Genomic DNA, 21,899 nt, shown 5'->3' on the forward strand with positions numbered 1-21,899 from the left:
TAATATAGTTCAAATAATTGAAAAGACCATCACTGAAACACTCGCGCATCAATAATGGGCAATAAAAACAATGCAGATTGCTATCCTGCATATTTTCTACAACACATAACACACCTCCAGCATTTCCCTTGACCCAAGCCCAAATGATAGTCAAAATCTAAACCTTATAGCTAGCTCCCAGCTTCAAGTCTTAAGTTACTGTATTGTACAAATACTACAGCAATCACACTAAACCAAATGTCATTTTATTCACATTCAAGAATCATTTAATCACGTTAATAAAATGGTTGCATTAATCAAAGCAATCTGATTGACAAAAAAAATTAGCATCTGTATAAATAAGAAAAAGGTGATGCATTAAACTTGTCAATAATGTAGCCTTTTAATCTTGGTAATTAGTTATTAGCTCACGTGATTTCTATGGTTCATTTAAACAAGGAGTATATGGTGTTTCATTAAATTCAGGAAGCCAGCTCAAAGGATGAATAATCTATTATCTTATAGAGCTCATATTACTGGTGCTGTTTTTCTTTTTTTCCCCTACACCACCCAATTTGGGGGGCTGTGCCCTCCACACACCCCCCCTAACTATATATATACTAACTCCAGGATCACACTACAGTGGGGAAAAGGGCATATACCTTTTACTGTAATGTTTCAGTGTTATGAGTTTCAGTCCCATGTGTTTTCAGTGTTTTGAACTTTCGGTGTTATGGTCTCGGTCAAATGAATTTCTATCAAGTGAACTTTCGATCATATGAAGTAGACTCATATATATATATATATATATATATATATATATATATATATATATATACATGTATATATGCATTTGAGTCCACTTCACATTGTCGACACTTCAAAATACTGAATTTCATATGGCCGAGACCAGATGATTTACATTTGAAATGCCAACAATGCGGAACAGACATCTCTGTACAGTGCGGAATGGAAAGATTTTTTGAGGCCATGTGTCAAATGAGTCACCATGACCCATTGTCCTGGCTACAATTAATTTAAAAACAGAAAACAAGAATCCTTGGGCAGCCAATCAAGGAACTTCTACAGGTTCTCTCAATCTGCTAATCTGAAGACAGTGGTAAACTCAACAGGTACCATATACTGCTCACTTTTTTCTCTATTTGAGTTTGCTTAAAAAAAGAAAAAAAACTTCATGCTAAAGCTAATAGTAAAATCAAATGGCATCAACAACCATACTCTTGGCACAAGGAATCTGTTTAAAAAACATTGTAATATTGTTCAAATAATTGAAAAGACCATCACTGAAACACTCGCGCATCAATAATGGGCAATAAAAACAATGCAGATTGCTATCCTGCATATTTTCTACAACACATAACACACCTCCAGCATTTCCCTTGACCCAAGCCCAAATGATAGTCAAAATCTAAACCTTATAGCTAGCTCCCAGCTTCAAGTCTTAAGTTACTGTATTGTACAAATACTACAGCAATCACACTAAACCAAATGCCATTTTATTCACATTCAAGAATCATTTAATCACGTTAATAAAATGGTTGCATTAATCAAAGCAATCTGATTGACAAAAAAAATTAGCATCTGTATAAATAAGAAAAAGCTGATGCATTAAACTTGTAAATAATGTAGCCTTTTAATCTTGGTGATTAGTTATTAGCTCACGTGATTTCTATGGTTCATTTAAACAAGGGGTATATGGTGTTTCATTAAATTCAGGAAGCCAGCTCAAAGGATGAATAATCTATTATCTTATAGCGCTCATTACTGGTGCTGTTTTTTTTTTTTTTTAAGGCTTGCTTGACAACCATGTCTCAAGTGTCCGGATTATCACAAAATGTCCAGATTTCTACCTGATATTTGTGGTCTGTTCCTCATAAATGACTTTCTGGCAAATCACAGAGGACTGAAGACACTAAATAGACACACACTTGGGTTTTTAGACTTCATATTCTTAAGAAAAATACATGCTAATACAAAGCATGTTATTCCAGCAACTTTCCAAGTTTATTTATTTTGCTTTTATTTACCAGGTTTGAACTCCTTTGCAATGGAGGCCAAGGAAGAAAAGCTCCACGAGCAATGTTTGAAATCTGTCTCTGATTTTGTGCCTTTTGTATCCCTATTTTTTTTTTTTAGTTTTGTCCAGATTTCTTATGGGAAGACGTTGAGAGGTATGCTAACAACTTCCGCTCTGCCAACATGTCCAGATTCCGGTCTTTTGTAAACAGTCTATCAAAGGATTTTTCTGACAATATGCTTTTAGCACCCACATGGAGATAAATAACCAAAACAGACCAATGAACAGGATATAAATGTAAAAAAACATCTGCAAGTCTCAGTATTCAAACTCTTAAAACTATAGAACTGTAATATAAAATATATATAAATACAGTTTCATATTTGGAAGGTATTTTGCAAATACACATCCAATTTATATAAAAGCATAAGCATCTGTGAGAAGGGAATGGACCAGCTTAAAAGTGTGCAAATAAAACATGTTTCAGCTTAACTGTGGGGTTTAGCAGGACTCTACTGCCAGCAACAGTGGCCAAAACAGGGGAGATTTTAGATGAAATCTAGCAAGTACTCATCAATGAAAAAGAAGATTGTGTAATGGATCAAGGAAATTCCCAGAACCAACAGTGTGAAGCAGACAAGGAAACAAGATTGTAGAAGCAAAATGAATATTTTTTTCACCACTGCATACTTAGCTTCCGTGTCATTTTTTGCCCTTCTAATGCTTTGTTTAAAACTGCAATCATTTTACAATCTTGTGCAACAAGAGATGTGTGGAAAAAGCCATGTCTCCAGGATGCAGTGCTTTCACAGACCATTACTTTTAATTACTGAAGCACAGGAAAATCTAAAATGGGAAACAAAGTCATCGTCCTTGCTGCAGGAAGGAAAAATGTGCATTTCTTCAGAAAAACACAGATGTGTTCTTTTAGAGAATAACTACAAAATTTATGATAAAGCCATAGCTAAACACAAATAAACAAAGAACTATCTGAATGGTTTGCTACCAATATGTGTAACATTCGTTAAAGTGATGAACTCCAGGAATATCCTGATGTCTTACTAGTATTTGTGCTTTACATCAGTGTTACTTAACAGTAGGGTTATGTGTGAAATAAACAATAAATCTTCAGAAAACGTGGCTTCACTCTGCCTTGTCCCTCAGGAGGAACTGACATGTATACATTTTTTTGTACTCTCACAGGAAATGCACCTAAAATATACCTGTAAGTATTTGCTGGTTGTGTTCATCCAGGCTGAATGAGATCAGTGTTCTACCCCCATAAAAAAAAAAAAAACTAAAGTAAATGTTAGCAGTTAGCAGACATCAGTACCTACTAAGTATTCACTTTTTCCCTTAGAACTGCTCTAAATCTCTAATTAAGCACTCTATTTTCATTCTAAAGCCCTGCACTTGCTCGTATAAGTAATCTCATAGGTAAACACAAACTAAAGCACTACATCCTCTTATACTCCTTCTATGCACTTCCTCCCTATTGGTTCCTTCTGATCAGTCAATAAGTAGTTCCCTATATTATTCAGGCATGTCCAAAGGTCAGTTTCGAGTTTACTCTCCAGTCCAGCTGGTGAATCTGGGAATCTTGAGGCAATGTTACAACTGCCTTATGTATACAGACCACCCTCTCCTCCTTCCAACAAGCTCAAATATATGTGAGAGATGCAACTATATAGCCAAACTGGAGGCTAAGCTCTCTCAACCCAATACTGGCACAGCCTGTCAGGAGGAGAAGGTAACCACACACACCACAAATCCAGTCTCACATAGACCTATCGCATCAGCAAACCAAACACACAAACACACAAAAACATACTCGGAGGCTCTAAATAAAAATCTGCCTAAGCAGCAGAGACCTCTAAAGCAGACATCCAAGCAACAGCTACCACGAAACAATATCCACGTAGCACATAGCTGACAAAGTCATTGTGCCACACAGTCACAGCCCTTAAAGCTAAACAACACACCTAATGCACTTGTAATAGGTGACTCTATTGTCAGACACACTGACGTCCCACTCACCAGGCTGAACAAGGAGAAGGTCACTGTAAGCTGCCTGTCGGGTGCCAGGATCCGCCACATAACACAAGCACTCAGGTCACTCCAAAGCAAGTACAAATATGACTCTGTCATTGTCCATACTGGTGTGAATGACCTGAGATGTACCTCCCTGGACTACATGAAAAAAGATGTACAGGAGCTCTTTGATCATGTAGCCCAGGCCGGTATGACCCTGACCTTGAGTAGCATCTTACCCTCACCAAGAATGATGCCACAGTATAAAGACAAAATTATCAATTTTAACAATTGGCTAAAGTACTGGTGTCAAAGGGGATCTAGTGTCTGTTAGCCTGGGATGACATGCTCGACAAGCCACGTTGCTTTGCAAGGGACAGCTTGCACCTGTCACCCCTGGGTTTTCGAATACTGGCAAAGGCTCTTGCCTCCCCCATAGTGCCTTTTTTAGGCAAGGCTTGAAAGACAAACCCACCCCCATAGACAACACAAAGAAAAAAAAACTAAGGGTAATGCTGCTCAACGCCAGAAGTCTAAACCTCAAGATGCACGCACTCGAGACTCTCCTCAGTATGGAGAATATCGATATCTGTGCAGTAACAGAAACCTGGTTCAAGGCTCCCGAGAGCACCCCAGCACTAACAGGTTATACTTCATACCATGCTTGGACCGAACCACAAAAGGAGGGGGAGTATCCATATTTATCAAAGATACCCACACCTACAGGTTGTTAATGGCACTGCACGAAGCATCGGAGACCATCCATGTGCAACTAACAGTGGGAAAAACTGCCTTTCAATTTGTAGCCTGCTACAGACCACCCTCCCAAACACAGGAACCTCACTCAGCTTTCCTGAGAACACTGGAGAATATGAAGGTCTCTCCAAACACTATTATATTTGGTGACTTCAACTACCCAAACATCGACTGGGAAAACTACTCAAGCCCAAACACCCTCGCCCAACGGTTCCTAGAATTTATAAACTCAAATGCTGTGGAACAACTGGTCACCACTCCCACAATAGGGGAAAACATATTGGATCTGGTCATCACCAACATGGAGTCTCTATGTTCCACACCAGAGGTATACCTCTCATTGGTAAGATCAGACCATAAACAAATCTCACTGGACATCCATATTCCGTCCCCACCCCTAGCCAAGGAAATGACGGTGAAGAACTTCTCAAAAGCAAACTTCACACTTCTCAAAACTGAGGTGGAATCCTTCAAAGCCCCCGGGCCATTGGAAAATATGGCCCAAAATGCAGAATCCTTTACAAAAGCATTCTATGGACACCTACAGGAATGCATGGAGAATGCTATCCCAAATAAAACCAAGACTCACTCCTCCAAAGGCAGGAGACCTGTCTGGTGGACCCCGGCCATAAATAAGCTATACAACAGAAAGAGAAAGCTACTACATGACAGAGCAAAATCCCAAAAAGGGAAGGCGTCACTGATCAGTACTAGCAAGAAACTACGATCCCTCATAAAATCATCTAAGGCCAGCTTCAAAAGAAAAATTGCACAAGACACTAAAGATCATCACAAGGCCTTCTTTAGTTATATCAGAAACCTGGGAGGCAACTCCCAGATATGCTCTGAGTTAGTGCAAAATGACAAAAAATACACTGAACCCACAGACATTGCCAACATCTTGGCAGAAAGGTTCATTGCAAACTTCTCTCCCCCTTCGCCCCCCAAAAGAGCAAATGTCTATCCTAACACAGTGCAGCCTTCCTGAGATCACAGATGCACAGGTGAGAGCTGCCTTCTCCAAAGCAAAAAACACAGCATCAATGGGACCAGACGGTGTCCCGGGCTGCGTCTTACACGAGCTCCAAGAAGAACTAAACCCTCATATAAAGTCACTGTTCAATCTCAGCCTTACTACAGGATATGTATCCAAGGAATGGCGTGCAGCAACAGTGGTCCCACTCCACAAAGGTGGTGCCACAACAGACCCTGGAAACTATCACCCTATAAGCCTGACTAGCCTGGTCTGCAAAGCTATGGAGCGTATCATCATGGAAATCATAAACAAATACATTGGGAACCTCCAGACACTGGATCCTACCCAATTCGGCTTCGTTAAGGGCAGATCTTGCCTCTTGAACCTGGTCGACTTCTTTGAAACCGTTACCAAAGCCATAGATGAAGGGAAGGTAGTCCACACAGCCTACCTAGACCTTGCAAAAGCCTTCGACACAATACCCCACTCAGGCATCATAAATAAGCTCATCAGCTTAAATATCAACCCCTATGTCACAAGATGGGTTGCAAACTGGCTCAGGGATAGAACCCACATGGTCAGAATAGCAGGTGCGATGTCAGACTCTAAACCAGTTACAAGTGGTGCCCCACAAGGGTCAGTCCTGGGACCTCTCTTGTTCGGTATATATTTCTCCGTGGTACAGGTTAACACGGGTGGACTATGGCTGACCAAGTTCGCAGATGACTGCGAACTAGGTGCTGTAATCGACTCTCTGGCTGACACAAGCATCCTCCAAAAGGGTCTCACAGAGACGGATAGCTGATGCCAGAGCCATGGCCTAAAGCTAAATTCCAAAAAGTGCATAGTCATCCCCTTTGGGAAAAACAAAGTGCCCACAAATTACCACATAGGTGGTAATCCATTAAGTACGGAAGTAGTAATTAGGGACTTGGGGACCCAAGTAGATAGCAATCTCTCCTTTGACAATCACGTTGCCAAAGTGGTTAGAAAGACCTTCTATATAGCCCACCTTATCATGAAAGAGTTCACATCTAGATCAAGAGAGGTCATTGTGCCCCTTCTACTCATCACTTATCAGGCCCATAATTGAGTACAATGCCCTGTTTGGGATGTACCTTACCCAACACCTTCAGCAACTGGAAAGACCCCAAAAGTATCTCACCAATAGGATCAAGGGGCTCAAACAGATGCCCTATGCAGTTCGGCTAAAGAAACTCCAGCTCTACTCAGTTGCGTACCGCCTACTCAGAGGCGATCTGTGTCTGACGTATAAAGCCATGTCCAACCCAGAATTAATGGACATGCTTCACCTCAGAAAATCCAGATCCCTTAGAGCTACATGCTCCAGGGACTTGAACCTCAGCACAGAAATAAATAGGACATGCTGGAGGGACAGATTCATATCCCAGAGGCTCCCCCACTCTGGAACAAAATCCCAATCCATGTTAGGCAGAGCCCCTCACTGACCCTCTTCAAGAGAAATCTTGACGAGTGGATGGGAGATCGTAAGTTTACCCCTGGGATCTCTTCTGTGTCCCTGCTTGACAGAGGTACAGTAAACTAACCTTAAAAGGGCTACCTTCTGTGACCTACTATACAGAGGCACAGTCAACTAATCTAAAAGGGTGGCGAAAGCCAAACACACTCTGGCTAGGCTTATAAATGCCCTAGGGCAGATAGCCTAGTATCAACTATGAACCTATGAACCTATTTCAGTCACTCTCTTTTGTCCTATCCCTGAACAACAATAGTTAAATATCAAAGTTTTTTTTTTGATTGGGTTTATCCCACTAGGCAAGTGACCTCTTCAGGGAAGTCCCAAGCTGGTGTTTATACAAGGGGAAATTTGTCCAGGGAGTACAGAAACTTCCCTTACTCCTTAATAGATGCAGTGGGATGAGCTACCTACAATTCACGCAGATAGGACCTCAATTTAACATCTCATTCAATGGATGGCAAAATCAGGAGTGCAGCATCCCCCTTGCACTGCACTGTAGTGCCAGCAATCAATTCAACTACTGTGAGAATGGAACCCTCAGCCTTCTGCACCAAAGCTGAGTGTACTACCTGTTGCGCCACTGCCATGTGAAGTTCAGAAGAGTTTCCCTCTACTGACTTCAGTGCAATGCCATAGAAACATTCATCTCAAAGATGTAAATACATGTTTTAAATTCTCAACACTTTAAAGACAGAAGGATGTTACAGAACCTATAACACTCTATTTCATATTACTAAACTTCCTGCTTAGCACAACTGGCAGGACTGCCTCATTTTGAGTCCTCTCCATTCCAACTTTAGAAAGAACCAGTGGGAAAATATGGCTTAGATGTTGATTGACTGTTTTCAGGCAATTTGTTACAGTAATAATGTTCCAGAGAACTCTAGAAAGTTTAACTGACTGCAACATGAAGGCAATAGAAAGGGTAGGGTGATGTAGAAGTGACCTGTGTGGATATCAGCAACAGGCTCTCACAGTTCCAGAAAAATAATGTGCATGTTGGCCAACAACAGAGTGGGATCCAAGAGTGCAGTGTGGATTAAACTAAATGCCTGAGCAACATGGCATAAAACGTAGTAATAAAAGGAAGGCACAATAAAGACAGGGGGTACTTACGTGAACTTTTCAACATCTACACAAGTGAAACTATAGCAGGACTAGGGGGACACTATGCATTTTTGCAGATGACACAGAGGATGGGATAACACAGGACAGAAAGGGAATTCTCAAAGGTTGAAACAGCCATCCATACCTCTCAACTGTCCAGATTTTCACAGACTGTCTAGATTTTGCCTTGGGGCAAAAATGTACAATATAATATTGCAGGGTAATAAAAACCAAGGCAAAGACCACACATTGAGACATGAGATGCAACAAAAATGTAAACAAGCCTTCGAAACAATTATATCACATAATCTAAGAGTGAACCGTCCCAGCCCAGAAGGTAGCAGGGAAAGTGGAGGTAATTGCAGAATACCTCTTAGCACAAAAATATGGACAAAGCCAAAAATAACAGAGGACAAAGCCTCAAAAATAGGGACAAATTTTAAATATTACTGTTATAAACTTAGAGAGTATCTAGAATAAAAATAAAAGGTCTTGTGTTACCATACATTTTCTGAAGGATATGAAGTCTGAAACTCAAATGGATGTCATTATTTAGTGAATTCAGTCCTCACTGATTTGCAATAAAAATCTAGAAAACCACAAATTGTAAGAGGAACAGACCAAAAATATGAGGTGAAAATGTGGACAGTTGGGAGATAAGCAGAATACAGGGGGTGGTGTTAACCTTTCCTGTGTACACAGACCCGCTGAGTCAGCAAGCACAGTCCTAGAGGCCTCATCTCTGCAAATAGATTAGCAAACTCGAAAGGGCAACAAGAATTATATAAACCAATACACACAAAAACATACATGAAAAAGACAATCTTATGTACATCCTGCAAAAAGAGAAGGGAAATAGACTTTTTGGCAACTCAAGGAAAATTCAAAGTGGCAGCATTTTTCATGAGAATAGTTATACAAGAACAGGGCACAAATCAAATACAGAGGAAAGATGGTTAAAAGTGATGTTAAAAATTTGCTCACACAAAGGGCTGCAGATGCAATAAATAGGTTTATTGAGGATAATATAATTCAGAGTATGTAATACAGACACAGAAATTCTACAGAATTATGCAAGAGTGTAGAGCCTTCACAAATGGCCAGACTACATAACACTATGAGTTGTCCATGACACTACACAGTGAGACTACAACTGGCAACACTGAGTCATCCATTACACTACACAGTTGGACTACAGCTGGTAACATGGAGTCGTCCATGACGCTACACATTGGGGCTGCTGTGTATAATCATATTCATTTTTTAAATAACATCACCATATACAGTGAACATCAAAGCCTTCATCTCTCTGTGTGTAATGATGAGAGTCAGTAGGAGTGGCTTAATACCTACACGTTAACTGCTCAAACATGTGACCACACATTTGAAATACTCTGCACACGTGCAGGTGCAGCTGCAGCCACTGATGCTGTGACAAAGAATGCAAATATAGTGCGCGTTACTGTAAAATGCAGGACTACTGGGACTTTCTTCCTTTTTGTAATAAGCAAAGTCAAATAACTCAGACCTGTTTTTTTCACTTAGTAGTGAATTGAAATGGCTAATGACCAATTAATTCAGCTACCCACCAATAATTTCTGTCTTTCCATATTATTTCTGAATTTGTTAGATGTCTAAATGAGTGCAGGAACTGACTGCACTGCATGACAATAAATTAGAAATGAAGTCAAACAAAACAGCAATCATGTTGTTCAGAACAAAGCAAAGACTAATAAACGCAGCCCATATAGTAATCAAAGACTTGGCGTATATTTGTATTTAAGTAAAGGTTAAATAGACTGGTGCATAGATCCTGTGCAACACAGACTGAAGAGCTCATCAGTGTTACAGAAGCAATAAAATAAGGAAAGATTAAAGTGAGGTAAGTTATAAAGAGTGCCTGCCATTAAGGAAAAACATATATAAAAAGAGAGAATGCTAACAATGCAGTGGTCAGAAATGTTTCCACTGTGTCTCTCTGACTTGCATCACAAAAGCTTGGCACATTACAATTCACTAGACTGAGTTAATACATACTTCACATACCTGAATGAAATTTGGACAACACACACACACAAAACATAAATATATACATATTTATTTACAGGAAGGCAGACCCTAATGCATCTTCACATGGAGGGGAAGGATTTGCCTGATACCCCCTTTTCTTTATTATTCTCACTTAAAGGTCACTAACTTTGGAAAAATAATCACAAACAGGCAGTGTAAAACATGGGTTGCTCTTTTATAGTGTACTTATGATCTCATAGCACCTGGTAAATGGTCACATGGGAGCAGTAGAGTCGCACACAAACATGGCTCCAGGAACAGTGACTCAAGCTGTTGCTAGCTACTGCATAAGCCCAAAAATACAAATTACACAAAGATCACAACATTTGTATTCAGCACCATTATATTAATGCACAGTAGTACATGAACAATACTTCTGTCATGGTCTACAACACTTCATTGTATTTTCTTTATACGTTAGTATGATTAACTCTACCTTATACCGCTAAGTAATTTACTGGAAGTAGTTTAGATAAGGATCTAAAACAAGTAAAACATTATAAACTATCTAATTTGCTTGATTGTGAAGCCATACAAGCACGTAGCATTAATAAAAGCTTACTTTGCTATATTCACCAATTAATTTTTGCAGCATATGGCGTACCCCATTTATTTTAGATTTTCTCACTTCTTCAGAGGTCTAACCAAGATGCTAGAGTAAAAGGCATCCTTTATAATTATTTGTTAAGAGGTAAATCACTAAATACAAGTGACTCTCTGTAGGGCTCACATGGGAGCACCGTCTTAAGTGACTAGCTCAGAATTAATACAGTAAGGAAACAGACTGAGGAAATCAAACCCAGGAGTACAGGAGAAAGGTTACTCTTACTACATTAAGTCTTCCTTTATGTGACACATGTAATACCATAAGGTAGCCACATGTCAGCTGAACTCCTGTAATCAAATGAAGTACACCGATTTCACTCCCACACAGAGTGACTGAATCACTTAGCTTTACCCACACACACAACCTATACCACGTAGGATTTCAGTACTTCAATGACCGTGTACAGCACAGCTTGCATCCAGCACACACCGATCAATATCTATTTGCATGGTCTATCCAACTTCTGCAACTATCCTTCCCCAAAATGAACCTTCCACCCCTCAGCCAGAAAAGCAATACAAAATGTGGTATCTGTTGTATGTATATATATATATATATATGTATATATATATATATATATATATATATATATATATATATATATATACACATATATATATACACACATATATATATATATATATATATATATAGATATATATATAAGACCAGTTACTATTGTTTCTGTGCCACAACTATAAAGAACTCCTGTTTGTCTACTAACCGAATATGGGTGTCGTCGAAGTTAGACAAAATAAATATAAGGCAGTCTGAAAAAGAAAATCTGAAGAGAAATCATCATTAAAGAAACAGCACTATACCTCTCTTTCCATGGCATACTGTGTAAGAATATGCAAATGTCACTTGGGCTGGAACAACTTCATGCAAGTAAAACACTGACCTTGTACTCTCCCTTGTTTAAATCATCACGAAAAAGAAGCGACTTGAGAAATGACATGTCCAGGGACGGCTGCTCTGTATGCTGCAGCTCTGCCCTTAATTCTAAAAACAAGTCTCTTGGACATGTCCAGCATCTATCATTACTGCAGTAAAGTATACAAACAAACTAAACTGGCAGAATGAGGCTGTACCCCTGTACTGGTTGCTATGCTGAGGTGACTTGTCTCCTTTATTAGTCCCAAAAGAAGTCCCACAGCAGTGATAGCATCTTCAAGAAAAGTCTTCCACACGACAACAGCAAATATAGGACAGGATCTCGGTCTGCCTATTCCCTGCAGTTCACTAAGAAAGCTTCACTTTAGCAGACAGGAAAATATCAAAGTGGACTTCCTGAGTTGCAGGAGGCTTGGCAGACAACCACAGACGAGAGATTGCATGCCCCCACCCCCACCCCAAACAGCTGCATATCCATGTCTGTATCTGGAATTCTGTTTTAACAAATCGTTAGAAGCATTTAATAACTAAATGACATAGGTTATATTCCATGTGGTAAACATAACTCCTTCCCACCGCAAGGAGAAAATCTTAACAGAACGTCTGGTGGTTGGTATCAACTGTCTCAAACTGCAAAAGCTAAAAAGCAGCAGATATCAGATAAGGAATCATATAACTTGTGCTAAGTTTCATATCTGACCATGAGCATAGAGCCATGGGTGTGTTCTAGAGTATAAGTGAGTTTCTGTTTTATAAACAGTATCATAACCACAACTGGCCAGTTAATAGTTGTCAAATATAAGGTGCTCATAGGTGAACACTAAGCTATTAGTCTGCAAGCAATTACAAGCTTAGCCAAAATGGAGAGGTCAGAACCAAACCCTGTGTCTTGTATCTATGAGGTAAAGACCTTAATCATTACATCATCCTATTCAATTCTGAGGGTCCAGCTGGTATACCTCTAGTACCTGTTAAGATCAATGTGTCATTCAGATATTAAAAAAAAATAGTTGAGTGACTGGACAGTGTACTAATACCATATCGCAGGTCTCCACCAGTGCCGCTCCTTATGAAAACCTCTCTCTCACTCCAGTAATGCTGTACTGCAGCCACCTGTTCACTGGTTCTGATGCAGTACCTTCTGCTTCATGCATGCACATGGAGAACGTACTGGAAATGAGCGAAGGGAATTCATGGCCTTGTACACTGAAGGCAAACTCCAGGGAGGGATCCCATATTTTCCTACACGTTACCTTACTGTAGCAACTGATAGCAAAGCAAAAATATAAACACACTAAAACATCTACAGCAATGTCCTGAGAGATTTTCCAAGGTACTAAATCCAAAAATAGACACCACTTGAATTAAAGTTAGATATAAACGTGAACAGCAGCATTCATGTGCTGCATGCACAGGGTACAAAAATTAACAGTGCCCCAACATGTATGTCTAGGTGATTTAGATCACCACCAATGTACCTCATCGTTGTGACAGCCAGGTACTATTTTTTTCTGTTCTGGACAATAGTGTTGTTACATGGAAACAAGTGCTGCATTTCATCCAGCAAGGTGGCATGCTAGGATATGGTCTGTCATAACAAATGTCAAGACTCTACTTTTTAATGACTAGCAAGTATCCCTGAATTTATATACAACTTGTAATACAGCTGCCCTTCTATTAACATCCATTGTATGCACATTGTTACACACTAGAATTAGGGACATAGGAACAAACTAGGTAAACGGTCATGGGAAACATAAGATGTCTAGCCATATACACATTTAATTAGACAAACTTAAAAGTTTTTGCCTCTCCCTTCAGTCACTCAATAGAGCTCACTTCCAAAATCCTTCAAGAACATACATGATGACCCTGGTGTAAGTTTGTACCTTACCCATCCAGTCATCAAGACTAACCTTACAGGTTGCTAGAATAATACTTTGTTTGACCTGTAGTGGCAGCTTATTCCATCAAATATGTTTGATTTGTGTATCAGTATCTGAAAGTGGAGTAAGCAAGATGCAACCATAATGCCTTTTAATTATTTGTTTTTAAAATATTGTTAGGCCAGCATGTCGCAATATTGGTGTTGTCATATTACAAACATTCTAAAAGTAGATAAGGACAGGTCAGCCCCCTAGGCTGCTGTCACCCTACCTATCAGCAAGTTGCAACTTCTAGTTAATTGATAGTCTTATGAGGAGCCTGAGGGAAAACATCTCTTATATGCTCCATACATTCTTGTTATGACCTAACCTGCACTTTAGAAAGCGTTTTCCAGACATATACCACCCTTCTTGTAAAACAATACTTTTGTGCATATCGCTTGAGCCGTATACTTTGAATCATTAAAATGCAACATCTTGTTCTCATACATCACTGAAATTGATTCACAGTAACTAACAAGCTGTCATATTCAGGACAAGTAACATCATTTAAATAAAGTGATCAACCCATGTAATCAAGTTCCACAAAAATGTTTCTGAGTGAGGGAAAGCAAGCTCCTCTCCTCAATTGTACTTCCTATACACCTCTGAAACTATAACTCCAACATCACACAATGGCAAAATGAATAGAGGTGCAATGAGCAACTACAACGGATTTGACAAAAGTTGGCTGACTATTCAGGTCTCAGCCACGTTGGATTCTATTCATACCTCTCAACTGTCCAGATTTTCGCAGAATGTCCAGATTTTTGCCTCACACTTTTTGTTTGTTTCTCATAAAATTGTTGCTTTCTGGCAAATCATTGGCAAATAATTGAGAATTGAGGTCAGAAAATAATGAAAGACATTTGAGTTTCAGACTACATACCCTTCAGAAAATTCATGCTAATACAAAATCTATTGTTGTAATGACCAAGTTTTTAAGAATATTTAAAAACTGTCCCCATTTTTGGGCTTTTGTCCCCCCATTAAGTATGGCTTTGTGCAGATTTCTTGCTCTAAGAGGCTGAGTGTTATGTCTCTATTTGGAAAATGGTGCACACTTGGATTGTGTGGATTCTTGTGATGTACTACAATATTTCTATCAAATCTCCCTCACCACTCCTACTTTTATATGTACTTAACTTTCTTTTAAATCAACATTCTCTCCATGTGTTGTGAACAATGTTTAACGTTCTGCTGCTACTCTGTACCCTCTCTGCCATTAGAACTACTAAACTCCTTTCTACATGCAAATCAAGTCCAGGGTACTAAGAACACTTCACCATCGTAACACTTATTACTTTATAACAATATAACAGCAACAATTGCAAAATTTGTTAGAAACAGTTAATGAAAGTACTCGGAAAAAATGCAAATGTATTCTATGTACATATATATAGGTAAGAATCTAATAAATAGGCTGCTTATAAGCTAATAATCAAGGGCCCTAACAAGCATAGCAGTGCACCCCAAACCATTTGGGTCCCCAAGTGTTATGGTTGTTTATACAGTGGGGGGCATGTTAGTAGGGAGGTAACTAAGGATTTATGTGGGGGTGTTAGCTAAGATAATAATTCTCATATTGACAGCCTCTGTCCATAAGGAGCATGGGGGCCAGACTGGGAGTAAATTTCTAATTTCCCATCCAGTTGCCATACCTTAGTTTGAATATGGTCAGGGATGAACTCTGTTTTACATGGATGGGGAGCCTATTCCATAGTGCAGGCATTAGGCATTGGCACATATATCTGTCTTTCCAGCATGAAAATGTTAAACTTTATTCATTAACTGTCAAGTGCTACATGAGAACTTCATGTGAGAATCAAACCCTGTACCTTGAGTCCCTAAGGCAAATGGCTCCACCATTACACCAAATGTCTGCATTCATTTATCTAACTATATTGCACTTTAATGCTGATCTATATTTAATACTTGTGCATGCAGCACAGTATTTTTCTGTAATTGTAAGTGAAGATTTCCTCCTTGGGCTGTTACTAAAAAGGGGATCCAACTTGTGCTCAGTTTACCAATCCCAGTTAACAAATAAAAATAAATATATAAATGTTAAGATATTCCAGTCTATCTGTACATGGCTTAATTGTCCATGGCCCATGTCTTTTGCCCTGCTGTGAACTGCATCTACAGTTACAACGTCTGCGACCTGCTCCTGACAAAGTTTGGGGTGGCTTGTCAAGTTTCTAAACACATGGATAGCAGCTCCTTTTTTTCTGCTTGGAAATTCCCTTCAATTTATATCAGTATATCACCAGTAAACCTGCTGCTCTTATAAGTTGTTTACTTTTATATCACCTCTATGCCCTCCTGCTCATTTACTGCTTTCATTCTAAACGACCGGTCCACTTCTTAGGTTCTCCTTCCCAAATGCATTGCACTTTGCATTATTGCTGCACTGAATATGAGCTATGTTTTAGACCACCACTCCAGTTTTGACAGTCCTTTTCTCATCCTAAGTCACTCATGGCACAACTGTGACTTCAGCAAAAAAAAATAAATAAATAAATAATAATAACCCCTCCTAGACCTTACAGTTACATAACTGAAAAAAAAGATGACTAGTCCAAAACCCTTCACTTATCTGGCAGGATTCTGTTTAAGATGACAGAGTCATACTGCCTAGCCAATGTCTGATTCATGCTAATACTCTATCCTTCTAATTTATTCTATGAATCTTCTGTAAGACACAACAATGTCAAATGCCTTGGGAAAGTATAACTGGACCATATTCATGGACTCTTCCTTTCCGAATAGGCTTGTTATCTAATATTCACAGCGCCATTCCCAGTCTGCTAGGCTGATTACCCCCACATTCACAGCTCCTTTCCCAGTCTGATAAGCTGGTTACCCCCATATTCGTAGTTCTTTTCCTGATCTGATAGGCTTGTTACCCCATAGTCACAGCCCCTTTCCTGATCTGAGGGGATGGTTATCCTGTCATTTATATATCTGTGTATATATGTGACAGTACATTTCTCATGACTTTTGGTTGCTTACACAAATTCTAGAATTTGCTTTGGTAGTGGTTTCAGGATTTTCCCCTCAGATAAGGCTTAACCTGACAGATCAACTGTTTCCACTCTATCTCGTTCCCCACTGTTGTGAAATAGAAGCATGTCCCACAAGAGGAGAAAATATACTAGATCTCATCATCACAAACATGGGGACAAAATGCTCCACACCGGAAGTATATCCCTCATTGGTGAGATCAGATCACAAACCTATCTCACTGGAAATCCACATCCCGCCCCCACCCCAAACAAAAAAGACCACAGTGAAGAACTTCTCTAAAGCAAACTTCACAGTACTCAAGACTGGTGTGGTATCCTTCAAGGCCCCCGAGCCAGTGGAAACCACAACCCAAGCTGCGGAAGCCCTTACAAATGCCTTCTACGAACACCTCCAGGACTGCATGGATCAGGCAATCCCTAATAAAACCAAGACTCTTTCCACCAAGGGCAAACGTCCAGTCTGGTGGACCCCAGCCATAAACAAACTTTACAATAAGAGGAGAAAGCTGTTACATGAGAGAGCAAAATCCATAAAAGAGAAGACACCCTTGATCATTATTAGTAAAAAAATACGAGCACTCAAAATCATCCAAGGCCAAATTTGAGAGAAAAATTGCAATAGATTCAAAAGACAATCATAAGGCCTTCTTCAGCTATGTTAGAAACCTGGGTGGAAACTCCCAGATATGCACAGAATTAGTCCAAAATGATACAAAAATCACTGAACCCACAGACATTGCAAACATACTGGCAGACAGGTTCAGTGCAAACTTCACCCCCCCCCCCAAAAGGAGAGATAACTATCCCAGCAGAGTGTAGCCTCCCAGACATCTCTAATGCGCAGGTGAAAGCTGCTCTCTCTAAAGCTAAAAACACAGCATCAATGGGACCGGATGGTGTCCCCGGCTGTGTGCTACACGAACTCAACAAGGAACTAAACCCGCATATAAGGCAGCTGTTTAATCTTAGCCTTACCACAGGATACGTGCCCAAGGAGTGGTGTACGGCAACTGTGGTCCCACTCCACAAAGGCGGTACCTCTACGGACCCTGGAAATTACCGCTCCATAAGCTTAACAAGCCTGGTCTGCAAAGCTATGGAGAGGATCATAATGGAACTCATAAACAAAGACATCGGGGACTTGCAGACATTGGACCCGACCCAGTTTGGCTTTGTCAAGGGCAGATCATGCCTTTTGAACTTGGTCGACTTCTTCGAGACAGTCACCAAGGCCATTGATGAGGGAAAGGCAGTCCATACAGCCTACCTTGACCTTGCAAAAGCTTTCGACACAATACCCCACTCAGGTATTATAGAGAAACTTACCAGCTTAAATGTAAACCCATATGTCACAAGATGGGTTGCAAACTGGCTAAAGGACAGAACCCACAGGGTTAGAGTTGCTGGCGCCATGTCAGACTCCAAGCCGGTCACAAGTGGGGTCCCACAGGGCTCAGTCCTTGGCCCCCTGTTGTTCAGCATCTACTTCTCAGAAGTACAGGCAAACATAGGAGGACTATGGCTGACAAAGTTTGCAGATGACTGCAAACTGGGCGCTATAGTGGAAAGTACATCGGACACAGATATCCTTCAGAGGGGTCTCACGGAAACTGATAACTGGTGCCAGAGCCAAGGCCTGAAGTTAAATGCCAAAAAATGTATAGTCATACCCTTCGGGAAAAACAAGGTAACCCCAAGCTACCATATAGGTGGCAATCCATTAAGCACAGAAGAGGTTATCAGGGACCTTGGGGACCCAGGTTGACAGTGGCCTTTCTTTTGACACTCACATTGCTAAAGTGGTTAGAAAGACCTTCTACATTGCCCACCTGATCATGAAGGGATTCACATCCAGATCAAGTGAGGTCATTGTTCCCCTGTACTCTTCACTTATCAGACCAATGATCGAGTACAATGCCCCATTCGGGATGCATCTCACCCGACACCTGCAGCAATTGGAGAGACCCCAAAAGTTCCTCACCAAAAGGATAAAGGGACTCCAAAATCTGTCATATGCTGCCAGACTGAAGAAACTCCAGCTCTATTCAGTCGCATACCGCCTGCTCAGAGGTGACCTGTGCCTGACATACAAGGCCATGTCCAACCCGGAATTAATGTACATGCTCCACCTCAAAAAATCCAAATCTACCAGATCCACTAGAGCAAGCGACTTAAACCTTAGCACGGATATAAATAGGACATGCTGGAGGGATAGATTTGTCACCCAGAGACTCCCTATGCTGTGGAATAAAATCCCAGTCCATGTGAGGCAGAGCACCTCGCTGGCTCTGTTCAAGAGAAATCTTGACCGGTGGATGGGAGATCGTAGGTTTACCCCGGGAATCATCTCTGTGTCACTGCTGGACAGAGGCACAACAAACTAATGGGCACAGTATTTTTTAACATAAGGGGTGGCGTAAGCCACAAAACTTTGTACTAGGCTTATAAATGCCTTAGGGCAGATAGCCTAGTATAAACCTATGAACCTATAATCTATTACCAGTCCTCTGGTCTGTTACATTTTAGCATAATGGATTCTCAGCAGTCCCAAATATCTACTAGAAGTAAAACATTTCCCTGTGCAGGTGATACAAAATAGGATGTAGCAACAAGTGTAGCAAAGGGGATGCAGACAGGACATAAACAACTAACAGTGCATGGGCAATTGGCAGTGCCATCAGGTTGGTGACTCGGGCAGTCTTCGCCTGACATGTAAGCCCTTTATTTAAACAGCAGCCAATCCCTCAACAGGTACTGTGCTTTCCAAGATATCACAGCAGAATAAAGGAATAAGACAGAATAGCAATCAGTGTGAAAACTAAGTCTGGCTTTCTAAAGCATAAAAATAATATATCCTTAGGGATATATGTTACATTGTACATGACTGCAGACATTGTATCAGTTAAGGAAAAGCAAAGCTACTTTAGAACAATAAGTAAGCCTCCTTCTAAAAGCTTTCAAACTAATGAACAATGAGAATCTACATTTTCCCACTTCGATTTATATGGAATAATATGCCTGTCTTTTTTTCTCTGTTCACTATTATGCTGATGTAGCAATGACAGAACCACATCATTGACAGCTTATTGACAAATTAAGAAATATTCAGTAACACAGTCAGCTTTTGATTGAGGAAAAGTCATGCTCAACTAAGGTAATTTTTCTACTATACTAATCTGAATATGAGAAGGTCAGAACACTAGCGAATTAAATGCAATTAATAACATTTCATGACAACAATAAGGCAGACCTTAAGCACATCACATGACATAATGGCTCCGGTTAAACAGGTGGCTCTTGTGTCAGGCTTTGGTATCCTGAAGCAATCTTCACCAACTATGGGGCCAGCCAGAAACAGTCTTGGAGGAATCACCTTGAAGATGCCAGTAGCCTCACCATTCCAATCACCCACTGGGAGGAGAAGTAGCCACAAGACCAAAAAAGAAATGGGATCTTTGACAGAAAGAACCAATCTTAAAGGATGTCACACTCCAAACAGAGGAAGGGAGAAAGGCCTGCCTTCACCAGGAAAGAAAAGCAGCCTCCACTACTCAATTGGTGATCAATTCTAGCCCTGGGATCCACTACTGCTCCAGCTCAGCAAGGGTTAGATGTGGAGATACACTCGATTGGTGATCGATTCTAGCTCTGGGATCCACTACTGCTTCAGCTCAGCAAGGGCTAGATGTGGAGATGTATGAAATACTGCCATCTAGGAACCTACAATCACAACAAAACGTTTTCTACATTTCTGAATTTTATGATCACAGTTCATTCATTATTGTTTCCGTTTTCTTTTAATATAATTTTTCATTTCATGCCAGCTGACCAAGGTTGCCGACTGTTCTCAATCCCTTTCATTCCCTACCATTTGGGAGTCTCCTGCATGAAGCCATACTTTGAAATGAGCAATGAATAAGTTTGTCTTTAAGGCTGTTGGCTGATATTGGTACCTACATCATTGCCGGGGCCTACCATAACCCCACAAATTTTTCAGCCACTCACTAAATATGAGTTACTGTCACCACTTTTGTAAGTCAAGCCCAAATTCTTGATTAACTGGTGTAAAGTTTTCATCTGTAAGCCTCCAGTTTCATGTGGCAAAGCAGCCTCTTGAACCACCATCCTTCCCAACTTCCCCCTAACAAGGGTCTTCTAGCACTAACTATAGCTACTGGTTGAAGTCTGGCCCTCTGGATCACAGTTAGGGGACTTATCCCCTTTATGCCATAGAGCTGTAACACTTTTCTATACATAAACTATAAACAAAGATAATTGTGTATCTGATTGTGTACCTCCTAATAAAAGTGTTACACCAGTAAGATTATTTTATTAAATAAGCATGTCTAGGTAAGAAGAAAGATACCTTAAGTTAAATACTTTCCAAGAGTCCACTGGAAACTAACCTGTTCTAGCGAATGCTTCACTTGAGACACAAACACAATGAAACATTTATGCACATGTGCGGAATTACAACAGAAACTAATAAGGCTGCTGCTATTGTGGAACAACAATATCGGCCTGGTACTTCAAGGAAGTCTCTAATGAAGGGCGGAAGGTATGACCTCCAGGTCATAAACGTTAATGACTTATGTTGTGAAACAAGGACCAAGAACCTTTTAGACACATGATTGTAGGTTATTTGAATTATTGCTACTGTAAACTTTTCAATTTTACGCAGTTTTATGTATTTCTTACAAAAAAAATGTCAGTTAAATGTGCATTTTTTTTTCTATAAGCAATTTTTGTCTTGGTTGGGAAACAGGATGTTTAACAATTCTGGACAGACTGAAAACTGAGCTAGTCTAGTGTCTTACAGGACTGACTTTTGATGGTTATCTAGCTGTTAAAGTTCACTGCTGTATCATTTAGACAGAAAAACAGGCATGGAAAAGGCCTGTAGAAGGTTCACGGAGACATTTCCAACAAGGCGAGCTGTTTTACCCATCACATCAGTGTATACTCAGTTTCTGTTGCCAGTACAGA

At 40.1% G+C, this 21,899-nt stretch overlaps 1 protein-coding gene across 5 annotated transcripts in view; it reads right to left on the reverse strand.

Annotated features, from left to right (window-relative positions):
• Window positions 1-21,899, reverse strand: part of PLEKHG5 (pleckstrin homology and RhoGEF domain containing G5) — a 1,795,538-nt gene that overhangs the window by 487,967 nt on the left and 1,285,672 nt on the right. The window contains exon 1 of one of the 5 annotated variants that reach the window (XM_044063032.1): window positions 11,967-12,164. The exons of the other annotated variants lie outside the window; for them this stretch is intronic. The gene's annotated coding sequence lies outside the window, so the exon portion shown is untranslated. Of the gene's footprint in view, window positions 1-11,966; window positions 12,165-21,899 lie in introns of those variants that run through there. 5 annotated transcript variants of the gene reach the window in all.

The sequence above is a fragment of the Protopterus annectens genome, chromosome 2.part1, assembly GCF_019279795.1.
Source record: "Protopterus annectens isolate FY-2018-M chromosome 2.part1, PAN1.0, whole genome shotgun sequence".
NCBI classification, from domain to species: Eukaryota; Metazoa; Chordata; order Ceratodontiformes; family Protopteridae; genus Protopterus; species Protopterus annectens.